Source organism: Macrobrachium rosenbergii, chromosome 58 (assembly GCF_040412425.1).
Source record: "Macrobrachium rosenbergii isolate ZJJX-2024 chromosome 58, ASM4041242v1, whole genome shotgun sequence".
In the NCBI taxonomy this organism is placed as follows: domain Eukaryota; kingdom Metazoa; phylum Arthropoda; class Malacostraca; order Decapoda; family Palaemonidae; genus Macrobrachium; species Macrobrachium rosenbergii.
This window is the reverse complement of record NC_089798.1, coordinates 17,121,339-17,140,207: the sequence shown is the minus strand read 5'-3', so window position 1 is coordinate 17,140,207 and position 18,869 is coordinate 17,121,339. Positions and strand designations below refer to the sequence as shown.

At 37.2% G+C, this 18,869-nt stretch overlaps 1 pseudogene; it reads right to left on the bottom strand.

Moving 5' to 3' along the window:
• Positions 1-18,869, bottom strand: part of LOC136837153 (3'-5' RNA helicase YTHDC2-like) — a 1,085,270-nt pseudogene that overhangs the window by 752,178 nt on the left and 314,223 nt on the right.

Here is an 18,869-nt window from a genome sequence, read left to right as displayed (position 1 = left end):
TTGTTGAAAAATGAAGCTAATTAATTGAATATTACTAGACTGTAAGTGTTTTAGCTTACAATTGCAGTTTTCGACCATTTCGGTCGAGTTAAAGTTGACCTAAAGTCGAATTTTTCTATTTATCGTGATTTATATGAAAATATTTCAAAACTGATAAAAGCTACAACCATGAGTTATTTTTATTTGTTTGTATTGAAATTGCGCACATTTTCATATATAAAACTTTATGTAACGACTAATATAAAACGGTGCAAATATTAAAACATGACGAAAAGAATTTCTGAGATGTTCGCTGAGTTACCACGCAAGCGAGACGTAAGGAAAAAATTTTTTTTTCAGAAATTCACCATAAATCGAAATATTGTGCTAGAGATATCCAGTTTGTTGCAAAATGAAGGTACATGATTGAATATTACTAGAATGTAAGAGTTTTAGCTTATAATTGCGTTTTTTTACCATTTCGGTCGAGTTCAAGTTGACCGACACTTGAAATTTTGGCAGTTATCATGATTTATATGAAAATATTTCAAAACTGATAAAAGCTACAACCATGAGTTATTTTCTGTTGTATTCTACATGAAATTGTGCACATTTCCACATATAAAACTTTATGTAACGACTAATATAAAACAGTGCAAACATTACTTACGTGATTAAAAGAATTTCTGGTGCAGACGTAAGGAAAAAAGTTTTTTCAAAAATTCACCATAAATCGAAATATTGTGCTAGAGACTTCCAATTGGTTGCAAAATTAAGGTAAATGATTGAATATTACTAGAATGTAAGAGTTTTAGCTTACAATTGCGTTTTTTTACCATTTCGGTCGAGTCAAAGTTGACCAAGGTTGAAATTTTGGCAGTTATCGTGGTTTATATGAAAATATTTCCAAACTGATAAAAGCTACAACCATGGGTTGTATTCTGCTGTATTGTACATGAAATTGCGCACATTTTCATATATAAAACTTTATGCAATGGCTAATATAGAACAGTGCAAAAATTACGACAAAATGACAAAAGAATTTATGAAATTTTCGGCTGAGTTACCGCGCGGGTGTAAGAAAAAAGTTTTTTTCAAAAATTCACCATAAATCGAAATATTGTGCTAGAGACTTCCAATTTGTTGCAAAATGAAGGTACATGATTGAATATTACTAGAATGTAAGAGTTTTAGCTTACAATTGCATTTTTTGACCATTTTGGTCGAGTCAAAGTTGACCGAAGGTTGAAATTTTTTGTAGTCGACGTACGGTACGTCCACTTGGCACCCAACAGACAATTTTAGTCGACGTATGATACGTCCAGTAGGCGTTTAAGGGTTAAACGCCAGAAAATACCCAAATGAACCTATGCAGTCACATTCAACGCCCCATCTCTCATGGCAGTTTATTTCCACAGATCTTTTTGAATGAGATAACCAGAATTATATCATTGTAGCTGACAATTTCAGTAAAATGCCTGTTATTAAGCAGCTAGGCCGAGATAAAACGTCGAGAGGCCGTTATAAATTTTCTGGAAGAACTTTTCAGTATTGATTGCCCAAGCCAGGTCCTGTACTCTGACAATGGACCCCATCTGCTGAATTCATGAGGTTTGTTGAAGAATAGGAAATTATTCATATCACCAGTAGCCCCAGGTATGCCCAATCTAATGGATTTGTTGAGAGGTTGGTAGATGTAGTGAAAAATATACTGAGAAAAGCCAAAATTTCTGGCTCCAATATCCACAAAGCCCTACTAGCATATAGAGTATGCCCTCTTTCTACTAAGTTAAGTATACCCTAGTTTAACCAGACCACTGAGCTGATTAACAGCTCTCCTAGGGCTGGCCCGAAGGATTAGACTTATTTTACTTGGCTAAGAACCAATTGGTTTCTTAGCAACAGGACCTACAGCTTATTGTGGAATTCTGGAATGAAAAGTCCTGCTGAACTCTTATTCAGGTGGAAGATATCCAATAGCCTTCCTGTTAAATTGGAGACAACCCCAGATCTCATGGATCATCACTTCAGACTGGCAATAATTCTAAAAACAATTATGATCATACATGTTCAGAGTTGAGTGAGTTATTACCTGGTATGAAGGGTCTTGTGCAAAATGGCAAGAATTGGTTTCCTGCTACTATCAAGTTGAAAAATCCTGAACCCAGGTTGTATACCTTTATTACCCCAAATGGTAGTGAAATAAGAAACCGAAAGTTTTTGAATGAACTTTCAAGGAATGCTGTAAAACAATTTGTATCCCGGGAGTTACCAGCTGATGACACTGATAGTGATGCAATTGTGCAAGACAACAACAATGCACATCCTAAAGGCCTCAGCTTTGATGAGCATTAGAACACTATACATCATCTACCTGGAATAGAACCAGTGATGCCATCGTCTCCTATTAGACATCCATAGCCTCTGCTCTAAGGGAAATTAGTTTAGTACTAATTGTCTGTAATCCTTAAATAGATAGTATATTTAATATTACAGGCTAACTTGATTACAAGGGTGTGGCTGTAACATACTTTATTTACTAAATTGTTATATGTGTTGAATATCTATATAGTATTAGCTTACACACACTAAGATTTAGGTTAATTTTGACACCAGTATATAGCTGTATTATTTAGATTAAATAAAGCAGTGGGCGAATATCAGATAAAAGAGTAATCTCAGCCAGATAAAACAGTAAACTAGATTATAAGATGGTTTTTTCCTGTATAGTTTATATTCTTAAGTATGATTTAAATAAGCCTAGACTAGGCAGTGGCCTAGAATAGGTCAAGTGAGAACCCTTTAAGTAATCCTCTATCTTCAATCTAAAGGTAAATTATGCTAGAAGCTTAACCTAAGAGATATAAAACAGTAGCCTGGGTTAAACAAATTAGTTTATAGCAGTTACCCTGAATAGCATGACACTCAAAAATTAAATTTCATATAGCCCTTGCAAAAGGACTAACAGTGTATAGCAATACAGCTATATACTGGTGTCAAAATTAACCTAAATCTTAGTGTGTTTAAGCTAGTATAGATATTCTACACATATAACAATTTAGTAAATAAAATATATTACAGTTAGCCTGTAATACCGAACATACTATCTATACAAGGATTACAGACAATTACTACTAACTAGTGTCTAATAAAAACTTGTTTTATATCACTAAAGGGCCGCAGCATACTGCTCGGTTCGCTTTATACTAATGGGTACGGCCCATACCACCTGCCATGAGCATAGTCCTTCCAAAAAACAAGGAAAATTTGGTTGGTCACCAGATATGTACGAAATTTGTAGTATGTGCCTGGGAGCAAATTTTAAGGATGAAACAGCTAGTTTTAAGCTATCTCGATGGGTCCTAGGGTTCAGTAAGGGTGAGGATAATTAACCCTTTTTCAGACCAAGATCTATGTTTGGGCCAAAACCCAGAAACATCAGTTCCTATAGTAGTACCTCCCAGGTTAACCCCACTGAATAAGTGGAGGAATTTTTACTTGAGGGTGACATCCCTATAAGTGGATATGAAGTCAACATTGCCACTAAAATGGCCTTGCTAAACCCTGAAGGATCTGGGACACAAATTTCAGCTATACATGGGAGGAACTTTCCAGAAGGAAATCTATCCCTCATGCAGCTATCAGATGCTGAAGAGGACCTTTCCCCCAAAAGGGATACTAGGATCCACCTAACCCTGATTGAAATTACTACATTCTCGGAGGGGTACAGTAATTCACCCAGGGCTTCTGCCCCTTGCTTAATAGGCAGTTGAACTTCAGTTGTCGAAGCTCAGTCAGACTGTGCAAGCTCGCCCAAAAGGGATATGCAGTTTACAACATTTGAACAATTCTGTAAGGAAATTATGAGTAACACCAAAGATCCAAGTTGCTCACCAAGTAGCCTCGTCAGAATTTTACGCCAGGCTCCGACTCCTTAGCGTTATAACCTCTACCACCTTGCTGGAAGTTGCCATCTTAAGGCTTCCAGAACATCCCAGGATAATTTTTCCTGTTGAGGCCAAAGGTCTTATGAGAACCCAAAGGAAAGCACTCTTTGACTTCCTGGAATGGCGCATAAAATTGCGAATGGAAATGTTGGAGAGCTCCATCAAATCACTCTCCAATGTCACTGCATTGTTGCATTCTAGCCCCTTCTGTAAGGACCTGTTAGAGGAGTCTGTTGTGGCTCAACTCAACAAGCATGCCCACCAACAGAACAGTACAGTGTACGCTCCTTTGGGAAAAGAGGAATTCAGGAAACAGAGAACCCAAAATTTCCCTTTAACCAACCTCAAAAAAGGCTCACTTTGATCAAAAATCATAAAAGCCTTCAGTCACCCCCAAAAAATTTTTCCTCAGAAAACAGTTAGGTGGTCAGAAGGGATAATTCCCTGCAAAGGGACAACAGCAACTTCAAGGCCATCCTTTTTCACAAGGTCCAAAAACCATCTCATAAGGGGAAAAAGGAAAAACAGCACCTGGAATGTCTATCAAAGGTGAAGGCAGAGGAGGAGGCAGATACCAAGAGGAATTATACTGGTTGGGGGTCTGCTTCTATGCCTGTGGGGGGACAGAAACTTGCGTATATTCGCCATCAAGTATGTCTCTTCAGTGTCCTCAAAAGGGACTCGTTCAAAAGAAGAGTGATCCTCAACCAATCAACATTGAACAAGCACATTGTTGGCCAAAAGTTTTGGATGATTACCGTTGCCTTAGTACATTGAATCATTTCAAAAAGGGGCTTGGACAGTTTCTATGGATCTGAAAGATGCACACTGGTACATCCCTATAGCCATTCCCTTCCGCCCCTTCCTAAGGCTCCGAATAGGGAAAGATACATACAGATTCAAAGTCATGTCCTTTGGGATAAACATTGCCTAAAGAATATTTTTCAAAACTAGCAACGGTATTCATTCGAGAACTCAAAACAAAAAGATCTGGTGGCCCTCAAGAAACGAGTGCTTGAAAAACCCAAGAGCAATGGTCAACAGACTAAAGTACAGTCAAAAGGTTTTAATATAAATTTGAAAACATCCTGCCTCACGCCCAGCAGACACTTTCAGTGGCTGGGACTGTGTTGGGATACTCGTCACGGCCTGTTCTCTCTCCCCATCATCTCAAAACAGAATAAGGAAAGTCCTCAAAAGGTTCCTTGCACAGCCCAGAGTTTCCAGATGGCAATCAGAACGCATGATGGGCCTGCTGCAGTTCTCGTCAGTAATAGATCCAATAAATAGATTCCAACTAAAAATGTGAAAAGATTCTGGCTATCGCATGCAAGAAAAAAGATGTGAGACAGACCTCATCAAAGGATTAAAAGAGTTGGGGAGATACTTTGGCCTTAGAATTGGAAGGAATCTCTGGTGAAACAGGTCACCCTGCCTTCTCCATCTGTATGAGTGACAAACTCACAGATGCCTCGTTGACAGGTTGGGAGGACATTGGGAGGATTGTCAGGTGGCAGGGAGGTGATCAGCTACTTAGGAATTGTTATATCAAGTTCCTGGAGCTGATGGCTGTCTTTTTGTCTCTCAAAAAACTCTAACCTCCAGAAGAGAGAGAACATAACTACAATATCCTACATCAAGAGGTCTGGATCACATTCACCTCCTCTCAATATGGTAATGTTAGCCATCCTTCGGTTGGCACAAGCAAGGAAGTGGCACATGTCTGCAGTTCACCTCACAGGGGGTCTCAATGTAATAGCAGACTCTCTATCAAGGAAAACGACAGCCTCAACAGAGTGGATGTTGGACATCCACTCTTTTCAAATAATAGCCAACATGCTTCCACAACTGAAAGTGGACCTGTTTGCCACATACTAGACCCACAAACTCCTAATGTATGTGTCTCCATACCTGGACAGTCAAGCAACAGCAAGAGATGCCTTCCTTAAGACTGGAACAAGGGGAGGATGATAATTTTTCCTCCTTTGTCCAAGATTTCAAAGGTTTTGAGCAAACTTCTAACCTTCATAGGAATAGTGTACTTAACAGCCCCAGATTGGCCAAACAGGCATTGGTTCCTATTACCTCAACAACGGACAAAAAGATCAATTCCACTGTCGTCCGCTTTTCTATACCAGACAGTAGGAGGGAAAGTCTCTCCTTTCTAAGCCGAGACCTTCATGTACAGATTTTTTAAAAATGTCTATCGTGATAATTACTCACTCAACATTGCTAGGTACCTAGTGCAAAAATTACGGACTTCTATCCAGCATTACCAGTCTGTGTGGAAGATATGGTTAGATTATATACATACTGAGAGCCCAGTTGAGATTTCTATAGAAACCTTATTTTTCTTATATACCATTTTGAAGACAAATGCCTTGTGGTTATAACAGTCATGGCATACAAGGCTGCATTAATGGAACCCTTGCTTTATGGATTAGGGATTGACTCCAGTATAGAAGTTGTCACTTCCCTTCCGCAGTCTTTTGCTCTACAAAGGCCCACTCCCGAAAGGCTTCCAATTGCTTGGTCCCTGAACAAGGTGCTTAATCTTCTATCATCCCCTCAATTCAGTGGACCCAGCACAACCACAACGCACAGGCTACAAAAGGTGATCTTCTTGATTGCATTAGCATCAGGAGCTCGTACAGTATTAGTGAACTGGGCTCTCTTAGATAGGGACGATGCATCACGCATAATAGCTGATCATCAACTATTATTGTTCCCTGGCCAAGAATATGGATCTTTAAAAAGGAAAGCCATTCTTGTAAGAAAATTCAATTTAGCAGACAAGACATCACGCCCAGTTCAAGCACTTAAGGTTTACCTAGAAGTCATGGCAAACACACCAAACACCCCAGAAGGTCCTATTTTCCTACACCCTAGCACAAACTAACCACTCTCCTTACAAGACTGAGAATGATTCTAGTGTTTTCTCATTAAAAAGACAAATCCACACTCTTTCCATAGGTCACATGATGTTAGGAAAGTAAGTACGTCTTTGGCCTTCTTCAGAAATGTCTCTTTCAAAGAAATCTCCAAATGTATAGGGTGGTCATCAGTTAAATCATTGCCACATGTTCCAACAAATTTGACTACACTGTGTATCAGTAGGTGGCATAGTTAGTCTTAACCCCTAGGTGCTGCGGCAGAAAACCAGGGGTCATATTGACGGTGAGTTTGCTAACTATCGCTGGGAGATGGGTGACAGTACTACAATAAAACCCAGCATGCTTAGGTAAGCCACTGTAGAACTACATCCTAAAACGTAAGTTCGTGGATAGCTTCTTGTTCCTTGGTATCAAAACCTAAAAAGTATTTGGAATAAAGAATGGGACTTGAAATCTGTGGCTTGACCTTGGACCGGAAATGTTATTTCCTTTGGGGTGTTGGGATTAAAAAGCGAGAGCTTAAGCCTTTTTTTCGTCACCTGTCAATTTCTTTTGTAAAACTCCTTGAGGACGAAACAGTGACGCTATAAAAAAAACAGGTTTTGACATAGGAAAAACCTATTTTGGTAGTCACTGTTGAGTCCTCAAAACCCTCCCACTTCCCTGACAAAAAGGCATGGGATTTGGGCAAAGGGATCAACCTGCACTGACCAACAGAGAGTAATGGCTCCTTGGTCTTTTAACGGCCCGGTTGTAAACAAGAGGGCGGATGCACATGAGCAATTGTCACTTCTCTTTCTTGCAGGGTTCTTTTGATGTTGGAAAAACTGGGTTCAGCTTCACTGAAGATAAGGGAAAGTGCCCTCTTATCTTTGAGTCCATTATATACTCCATCATGTGTTATAATGTTAATCATTATGACACAATACCTGGCCAAAAGACCTACTAGAAGAGAATTCTTTGATATTAGTTTGGTCACCATGGAGCTCTGGTACACCATGGAAGGTAACTCCTTGAGGACTCAACAGCAACTACCAAAAATAGGTTTTTCCTACGTCAAAACCTGTTTTTTGTATTTAAAAGTTTTTATAACAGTGTTTCATTTATTGACCACCAGTGGTAGGATCAATTGTGTACATAGGGTATAGTGATAAACATGTTTTGTTCCTTTAGTTTTGCTGAAGTGAATCGATACCAGGGAGACAGTTAAAGTTGCTTGATGGAGTGATGCACTTTTGCTTTAGTTATTTCTTGTTTAAATCTTGATACCTCACACTAGTTTTGATAAACTTAGTCTGATTTCTCACATGATTAGTAAGCTTTTTAATGGATCACTGTTGCCGTTAGATTACTAAGTCGTATTTTTATTGTTATGAAAGTTCAGGTATCTGGCTGTAAGTGAGGTAAATTTTTGAATTCTATGATTAGTGTAATAACCAGGTGCTTGGAGCACTTTGTGACAATATACATAAAAGTCTTAAATACATAAAATGTATGCTATTAATTAATTGAGAACCATGTTCTACAATGAAACCTAGAGTGAAGCATTCTCCATTGAACAAAGGGCACACTACAGCAGTGAAAACTGGCTGCCTGAACCTTTCCATAATGTCCCAATACAAAAGTAGTAACTTCTGAGAGCCTGAACATATTATGAGTACCATGTTACAATGTCCCAGAAAGTAATGACAAATAAAAAATGATGAACAGCAGAAATAGATAAACAAGTGCCACAGTAGAAGGGTTGGAAAGATAGGTTTGGAGGGAATTTATTAGGAGATGGCTAATAATACTGCTGCTCAACATAATGAGTCCAGTAGCCTCTGAAGACTTCAATTAAGTGGAAACAAGGATAAATATTACAAGGTGTAGAGACTGTAATTGGTATGGTCAGTATGCTGCTGTTAGTGGCTGTATGAATAAGGGTTTGGATAAGACAAATTGTTCAAAACAATAAACCACAGGCAAACTATTTGCACACCAGGAGCCTACATATCACAACAAACTGACATGCTGACCTGAAATTTGATACTGTATACTTTCATCAAAAGTACCCTAAACTATGAATTGAGAAAATCAACCTGAAGGTTGATATAATTCCTGTATTTCTCCAGACAACTCAACAGTAAGTCATAAATATAGCATATACATAACCTATTTCCAGTACACAATATACAGTATATATGTGATTTTTTAACTTACCATCAATAACAGGGCAGTTGTTGAAATACTTGGCATAAAGATTGACATCAAGTGCTGCAGACATTAAAATTAGCTTGAGGTGACGGAATTTGGGTAAGCAGTCACGTAAAACAATAAGTAGGAAATCCGTAAACCTGTCTCTTTCATGTACTTCATCCACAAGAACTGCAATAAAAATAAGGAATACATCATCAATGATAAGTCAATGTTATTAGTCAATATATGGAATTCAAGGCCAAAAGCATCTGACAGAAATGAACAAATCTAAAATCAACTTACTATGAGTTACACTGGCCAGAGATGAATCCCCTCCCATAAGAGTCCTTAAGAGGACTCCATTTGTGCAGAAAGTTAACAAAGTCTTTGGAGATAACCTGTTAAAAGAAGAATAAGAGATCTTTCATACTGACAGTAATGAAAATATGGCTCACGATTATTATTACTATTATTAAATAGTTTAACCAAATCACTGAGTTAACATTCTTAACTCTCATATGGTTGGATCAAAGGGTTGTTAATGAATGCATTAGCTACATCTTATTTAATAAATTACAAAAATGTATACTTTGACAACTTGCCTTGGAGTGTCAAAAGGTGAAAAGTGATGGTGGAATGCAGAAGTAGAAGATTCAGTTGAGTAGACATCTAGGGCTTCCAAGAATTGAAAGGCAAGATGTGTAAGGTGCCAAGGAATGATATAAAGAAGAGGAAGGTGGAACTAAGAAGATAGTGGGCACAGTTTTGGAAGAACTACAGAGGAGTTGAAAATGTTAGGAGCAAAGAAAGTGAAAAAGATATTTACAGAGTATCAAATGCAAGGAATAGGCAAAGACAAGATCAGGGTCAGTCAGGTGTCATCAAAGATAGAGAAAGACATATCTTGCATAGGATGATATAAAATGAAGATGATCAGATTACTTGTTACATCTTTTAAACACCCCAAGTGAAAGAAGGCTATAAGTAAATTGAAGAATAATAATGCAACATGTGTGGTATTTATAGTGGAATCAAACTAGCAAAACATTTTTTGAATGTTTAGAGAGAATATTTGATGATATTATGAGCAACTGTGAAGATTGGTGACTGGCAGTATGGTTTTATTAGAAGAGGAGGTACAGTTTACGCTATATTTGTAGTAAGTCAGATATTTACAGAAACTTTTCCTATGTATACTAACCAGAGCCTTTTATATAGTGGTATCCTTCAGTGTGGGCTAGGAATGATTGATTGATTATTTTAATATTCTCCAGCATTGGGACAACAAAAGTCATTGAGACTGCTATCATTTATTGAGAATAACAAAACTTATAAAAAAACTATGGATACAATGACAAGCTTGTATAAAAAAAAAAATTAAAATCTATAGCCTTTGCAAAAGACCTACTTCTGATACAAATCTAATAATGCCACTGGTATCGTAAACTTCTTCCCTCAGGAAGTTGGCTAGAATGCACCAACCATTCTCATCTCAGGCCTCTGAGGGAAGGTTTCTACTATAGTCCCTAATACTGGGACATTCAATTAAGAAATGTTAGACAGTCAAATTTTTGTGTAAGGCAGGTACGCCCTATCCTTAGGTGGCAAAGTGCAGTTTCCCACTTTCTCAAAAGTTTGCTATATATATCTCCAAGGAAATATATATATCTTTCATTTTGTTTTCTCCATCTGTAATCCATTCCTGCTATATAATCCTAGCAGTGATTTGATAATTGGCAAATAGTCGTCATGTAGTCCTAATAAATGATCTAATAACTGGCAAGAAGTAATCACGTAAAAGTCTATATTTCCTTGGAAGCAAATTGGCTACAGCTTCTTCTGCTAGTTTGTATTGAACTTTTCCTTTCCAGGAACTCCCACATGTGCCGGGACCCCAAAAAATGTTACTTATATTACTCTACAATTCATTAACCCTTAAACGCCGAGCCTCTATTTACAAAAACGTCTCCAGTATGCCGGCGGCGTTCGGTGAGTTAGCACCGAAGCGGAAAAAAAGTTTTTTTCAAAAAATCACAGCACGCTCAGTTTTTAAGATTAAGAGTTCATTTTTGGCTCCTTTTTGTTCATTGCCTGAAGTTTAGTATGCAACCATCAGAAATGAAAAAAAATATCATTATCATATATAAATATTGGAATATATGACAGCAAAAAAAAAACTCTTATATAATTGTATACAAATCGCGCTGTAAGCACAACGGTTAAAGCTAATGAGTTAATTTTTTTTATTTGTATTGTACACTAAATTGCGATGATTTTGGTATATAACAAATTGTAAAACGATCAAAGCAACACAGAGAAAATATTATCACAAAATGATGCACGAATTCGTAATGAGCAGACATAAAAAAATGTTTTTTTTGAAAATTCACCATAAATCAAAATATTGTGCTAGAGACTTCCCGTTTGTTGAAAAATGAAGCTAATTGATTGAATATTACTAGACTCTAAGTGTTTTAGCTTACAATTGCAGTTTTCGACCATTTCAGTCGAGTTAAAGTTGACCGAAAGTCAATTTTTTCTATTTATTATAATTTATATGAAAATATTTCAAAACTGATAAAAGCTACAACCATGAGTTATTTTCTGTTGTATTGTACATGAAATTGCGCACATTTTCATATATAAAACTTTATGTAACGACTAATATAAAATGGTGCAAATATTACGACAACGAGACAAAAGAATTTTCGAGATGTTCGGCCGAGTTACAGCAAGCAGACATAAGGAAAATGTTTTTTTAAAAATTCACCATAAATCGAAACATTGTGCTAGAGACTTCCAATTTATTGCAAAATGAAGGTAAAAGATTGAATATTACTAGAATGTAAGAGTTTTAGCTTACAATTGCGTTTTTTGACCATTTCGGTCGAGTTAAAGTTGACTGAAGGTTGAAATTTTGGTAGTTATCATGATTTATGTGAAAATATTTCAAAACTGATAAAAGCTACAACCATGAGCTATCTTCTGTTGTATTCTACATGAAATTGCACACATTTTCATATATAAAAGTTTATGTAACGACTAATGTAAAACGATGCAAACATTACGACAACATGACGAAAGAATTTCTGAGATGTTCGGCCGAGTTACAGCAGCATGACGTAAGGAAAAATTTTTTTCAGAAATTCACCATAAATTGAAATATTGTGCTAGGGACTTCCAGTTTGTTGTAAAATGAAGGTACATGATTGAGTATTACTAGAATGTAAGAGTTTTAGCTTATAATTGCGTTTTTTTACCATTTCGGTCGAGTTAAAGTTAACCGAAGCTTGAAATTTTGGCAGTTATCATGATTTATATTAAAATATTTCAAAACTGATAAAAGCTACAACCATGAGTTATTTTCTGTTGTATTCTACATGAAATTGCGCACATTTCCATATATAAAACTTTATGTAACGACTAATATAAAACAGTGCAAACATTACGACAACGTGACGAAAGAATTTCTGGGGCGGACGTAAGGAAAAAGTTTTTTTAAAAAATTCACCATAAATCGAAATATTGTGCTAGAGACTTCCAATTGGTTGCAAAATGAAGGTAAATGATTGAATATTACTAGATCGTAAGAGTTTTAGCTTACAATTGCGTTTTTTTACCATTTCGGTCGAGTCAAAGTTGACCGAAGGTTGAAATTTTGGCAGTTATCGTGGTTTATATGAAAATATTTCCAAACTGATAAAAGCTACAACCATGGGTTGTATTTTGCTGTATTGTACATGAAATTGTGCACATTTTCATATATAAAACTTTATGTAATGGCTAATATAGAACAGTGCAAAAATTACGACAAAATGACGAAAGAATTTATGAAATTTTTGGCTGTTACCACCCGTGCGTAAGAAAAAGTTTTTTCAAAAATTCACCATAAATCGAAATATTGTGCTAGAGACTTCCAATTTGTTGCAAAATGAAGGTACATGATTGAATATTACTAGAATGTAAGAGTTTTAGCTTACAATTGTGTTTTTTCGACCATTTCGGTCGAGTCAAAGTTGACTGAAGGTTGAAATTTTTTGTAGTCGACGTGCGGTGCGTCCACTCGGCACCCAACAGACAATTTTAGTCGACATATGATACGTCCAATAGGCGTTTAAGGGTTAAGAAAGAACAAATAAGCCTAGGGGTATACATAAACAGTATCCTAGCCTAAATAAAATAACCTAAACTAGGTTAAGAAAGAACAAATAAGCCGAGAGTTATACATAAACAGTATCCTAGCCTAAATAAAATAACCTATACTAGGTTAAGAAAGAACAAATAAGCCTATGGTTAAATATAAACAGTATCCTAGCCTAAATAAAATAACCTAGTTTGTTACGACTCGGTAACATATCTGTAAGATTACATGCTAGTAGGGTCTTGTGTAGCCTATATCCTTAAAGTTGATATAAATCCAGAACAGGCAGTAGCCTAACCATATTAAGTAGGAACCCCCTTATAAGGAATATTCTACTATTAGCCTAAAACAGCGATGGCCGAATATCAGATGAAAAGGTAGTCTAGGCCACATAAAACAGAAAAACACATAAGAGAATTATTTTCTGTAAAGTTTATATCTTTTAAGTTGTACATAAGCCTAGAATAGGTTAAGCAAGAACCTTCTGAGAAATCCTCTATCCTTAGCTTAACGTAGATTAAACTAGAATCATTACCCTAAGCTATACAAAACAGTAGTTTGGGTTAGTCAAACAAATTAGTTCATAGCAGTTAGTCTGAATGGCATGACAACTGGAATAAAAAATTTCACTTGGTCATTGCAAAAGGACTAGCAGTGTAAAAGTAATACAGCCATGTACAGGTCTCAAAACTAACCTAAACCTAAGAGTTGGGGAGATACTTTGGCCTTAGATTTGGAAGGAATCTCTGGTGAAACAGGTCACCCTGACTCCTCCATCTGTATGAGTGACAAACTCACAGATGCCTCGTTGACAGGTTGGGAGGACATTGGGAGGATTGTCAGGTGGCAGGAGGTGATCAGCTATTCAGGAATTGTTATATCAAGTTCCTGGAGCTGATGGCTGTCTTTTTGTCTCTCAAAAAACTCAAACCTCCAGAAGAGAGAGAACATAACCACAATATCCTACATCAAGAGGTCTGGATCACTTTCACCTCCTCTCAATATGGTAATGTTAGCCATCCTTCAGATGGCGCAAGCAAAGAAGTGGCACATGTCTGCAGTCACCTCACAGGGGGTCTCATTGTAATAGCAGACTTTCTATCAAGGAAAATGACAACCTCAACAGAGTGGATGTTGGACAACCACTCTTTTCAAATAATAGCCAACATGCTTCCACAACTGGAAGTGGACCTGTTCGCCACATACTAGAATCACAAACTCCTAATGTATGTGTCCCCAAACCTGGACATTCAAGCAACAGCAAGAGATGCCTTCCTTAAGACTGGAACAAGGGGAGGATGATAATTTTTTTTCCATTGTCTCAGATTTCAAAGGTTTTGAGCAAACTTCTACCCTTCACAGGAATAGTGTACTTAATAGCTCCAAATTGGCCAAACAACGGACAGAAAGATCAATTCCACTGTCGTCCGCAGTTCTATCCCAGACAGTAGGAGGGAAAATCTCTCCTTTCTAAACCGAGACCTTCACATATAGATTTTTTTAAAAATATCTATCGTGATAATTACTCACTCAACATTGCTAGTTACCTAGTGCAAAAATTACGGACTTCTATCCAGCATTACCAGTCCGTATGGAAGATATGGTTAGATTATATACATACTGAGAGCCCAGTTGAGATTTCTATAGAAACCTTATTTTTCTTATATACCATTTTGAAGACAAATGTCTTGTGGTTACAGTAGTCATGGCATACAAGGCTGCATTAATGGAACCCTTGCTTTATGGGTTCGGGATTGACTCCAGTATAGAAGTTGTCACTTGCCTTCTGCAGTCTTTTGCTCTACAAAGGCCCACTCCCGAAAGGCTTCCAATTTCTTGGTCCCTGAACAAGGTGCTTAGACTTCTATCAACCCCTCCATTCAGTGGACCCAATACAACCACAACGCACAGGCTACAAAAGGTGATCTTCTTGATTGCATTAGCATCAGGAGCTCGTACAGTATCAGTGAACTGGGCTGTCTTAGATGGGGACGATGCATCATGCAAATAGCTGACCATCAATTATTATTGTCCCCTGGCCCATCATTCCTGGCCAAGAATATGGATCCTTTAAAAAGGAAATCCATCCTTATAAGAAAATTCAATTTAGCAGACAAGACATTATGCCCAGTTCAAGCACGTAAGGTTTACCTAGAAGTCACGGCAAACACCTCAGAAGGTCCTATTTTCCTACACCCTAACACAAACTAACCACTCTCTCTACTAACACTGAGAATGATTGTAGTGTTTTCTCATTAAAAAGGGAAATCCACTCTCTTTCCACTGGTCACATGATGTTAGGAAAGTATGTCTTTGGCCTTCTTCAGAAATGTCTCTTTCAAAGAAGTCTCCAAATGTATAGGGTGGTCATCAGTTAAATCATTGCCACATGTTCGAACAGATTCGACTACACATTGTATCAGTAGGTGGCATAGTTAGTCTTAACCCCTAGGTGCTGCGGCAGAAAACCAGGGATCATATTGATGGTGAGTATGCTAACTACCGCTGGGAGATGGATGACAGTACTACAACAAAACCCAGCATGCTTAGGTAAGCCACTGTAGAACTACATCCTAAAATGTAAGTTCATGCATAGTTTCTTGTTCCTTGGTATCAAAACCTAAAAAGTATTTGGAATAAAGAATGGGACTTGAAATCTGTGGCTTGACCTTGGACCAGAAATGTTACTTCCTTTGGGGTGTTGGGATTAAAAAGCGAGAGCTTCAGCCTTTTTCGTCACCTGTCAGTTTCTTTTGTAAAGCTCCTTGAGGACGAAACAGCAACTACGCTATAAAAAAACAGGTTTTGACGTAGGAAAAACCTATTTTTGCTAGTCGCTGTTGAGTCCTGAAAACCCTCCCACTTCCCTGACGAATAGGCATGGGATTTGGGCAAAGGGATCAACCTGCATTGACCAACAGAGAGTAATGGCTCCTTGGTCTTTTAACCATTAAACGCCGACTGGACGTATCGTATGTCGACTAAAATTGTCTGTCGGGTGACGAGTGGACGTACGGTACATTGACTACAAAAAATTTCAACCTTCGGTCAACTTTGACTCGACCAAAATGGTCGAAAAACACAATTGTAAGCTAAAACTCTTACATTCTATTAATATACAATCATTTACCTTTATTTTGCAACAAATTGGAAGTCTCTAGCACAATATTTCGATTTATGGTGAATTTTTGAAAAAAACTTTTTCCTTACGACCGCGCGGTAATTCGGCCGAAAATTTCAGAAATTCTTTCGTCACTTTGTCGTAATTTTTGTGCCGTTTTATATAAGCTGTTACATAAAATTTTATACATGAAAATGTGCACAATTTCATGTAAAATACAACAAAATCAACCCATGGTTGTAGCTTTTATCAGTTTGGAAATATTTTCATATAAATCACGACAAACACCAAAATTTAAACCTTCAGTCAACTTTGACTCGACCAAAATGGTCGAAAAACGTAATTGTAAGCTAAAACTCTTACATTCTAGTAATATTCAATCATTTACCTTCATTTTGCAACAAATTGGAAGTCTCTAGCACAATATTTCGATTTATGGTGAATTTTAAAAAAAACTTTTTTCCTTACGTCCAGCGCTGGTAACTAGGCGAAAATCTCAGAAATTCTTTCGTCACTTTGTCGTAATGTTTGCACCATTTTTCTAATAGCCGTTACATAAAGTTTTATATATAAAAATGTGCGCAATTTCATGTAGAATACAACAAAAATAACTCATGGTTGTACCTTTTATCAATTTTGAAATATTTTCATATAAATCACGATAAATAGAAAAAATTTGACCTTCGGTCAACTTTAACACGACCGAAATGGTCGAAAACTGCAATTGTAAGCTACAACACTTACATTCTAGTAATATTCAATCAATTACTTTCCTTTTGCAACAAACAGGAAGTCTCTAGCACAATATTTCGATTTATGGTGAATTTTTGAAAAATCTTTTTTTTTGCATCCGCGCGTTACAAATTCATGAATCATTTTGTGATAATATTTTCTCTGTGTTGCTTTGATTGTTTTACAATTTGTTATATACCAAAATCATTGCAATTTAGTGTACAATACAAAGAAAAAAAACTCATTAGGTTTAACCGTTTTGCTCACAGCGCGATTTGTATAGAATTATATATGAAATTTTTTTTGCGCTGTCATATATTTGAATATTCATATAAGATAATGATATTTTTTTTCATTTCTGATGGTTGCATACTAAACTTCAGGCAATGACAAAAAAAGGAGCCACAAATGAACTCTTAATCTTAAAAACTAAGCGTGCTGTGATTTTTTGAAAAAACTTTTTTTCCACTTCTGTGCTAACTCCCGAACGCCGCTGGCATACGGCAGACACTTTTGTAAATAGAGGCTCAGCGTTTAAGGGTTAACGGCCTGGTTGTAAACAAGAGGGCAGATGCGCATGCGCAAGAGTCACTTCTCTTTCTTGCAGGTTATTTGACGTTGGAAAAACTGGGTTCAGCTTCGCTGAAGATAAGGGAAAGTGCCCTCTTATCTTTGAGTCCATTATATACTCCATCATGTGTTATAATGTTAATTATTACGACACAATACCCTGGCCAAAAGACCAACTAGAAGATAATTCTTTGATATTAGTTTGGTCACCATGGAGCTCTGGTAGACCATGGAAGATAACTCCTTGAGGACTCATCAGCGACTACGAAAAATAGTTTTTCCTACGTCAAAACCTGTTTTTGATTTATGGGCATGAGTCATGGTACAGTCCAGTGACTTCAGATAAATTCTTAGCATTTGAAAATAAGGTGCTCAGAATAATATTAGGAATTAATTGGAGGAATAGGATACCAAATAACAGAATTAGAGAGGTAATGAGGGTGCAGTTGGTCAATGCGTAGGTTAGGTTCTCGCGCTGGAAGTGGCTAGGCCATGTGCATAAAAGACAAGATACACTGGGGTGGGTTGCCCTTGGTAGAAGAGGTAGGGGTAGGCCAAAGGAGACATGGTTGAGGACAATGAGGCGGGAAGCAGGAGATGAGTGTTGGGGAAATCTTGAGGAGTAAGCCCAGGACAGAATGTGGTGGTGTGAGTTCATCGAGGCTCAATGTATCCCTGTGGGTGCCACAGGAAATGACTGACTGATTGATTATGGGGTAACAGAGGATATCCCATTCATGGCTATGGCAAATAATGCCACATTCAGCATACTACCATGGGAAATTCCTTCTTCCTGGCACTTTCAGGTAGGGTACAGCCTACTCTGACCAGGAAAAATCGATGTGCCAAAAATACTTGGATGAACAAAGGCAATTCTTCTTTCAAACCTGAGTCATGTATAGTTTTAAGTATACCATGCCTCCAAGCAATGTCCTTTTCAAGGTCAAAAAAGTCACATGATCCTGCTTGGATACAAATGCTCCACATATGGAGGACTCAAGATGCATCAAAACATCAGTGGTTGAGTGCATTCTATGGAATCAACACTGGATAGATGATAAAATATCTCTCTTTTCCAATTACCATACCAGTCTTGTATTGACCATCTTTTACATGATTGTACACAAACACAATGTAAGAGCAATTGTTCGGTAATTCACTGTTAACAACTTATTTTTTCAAGGTTTAAAAAGGCTAAAAAAAAAAGGACAATTCCAAAACTGTAGGTAACTGGTATTACATCACATTCTGTTAATTATACTTAATATGCATAACAGTGTTTACAAAAGCACCCTTTATCACTCCAT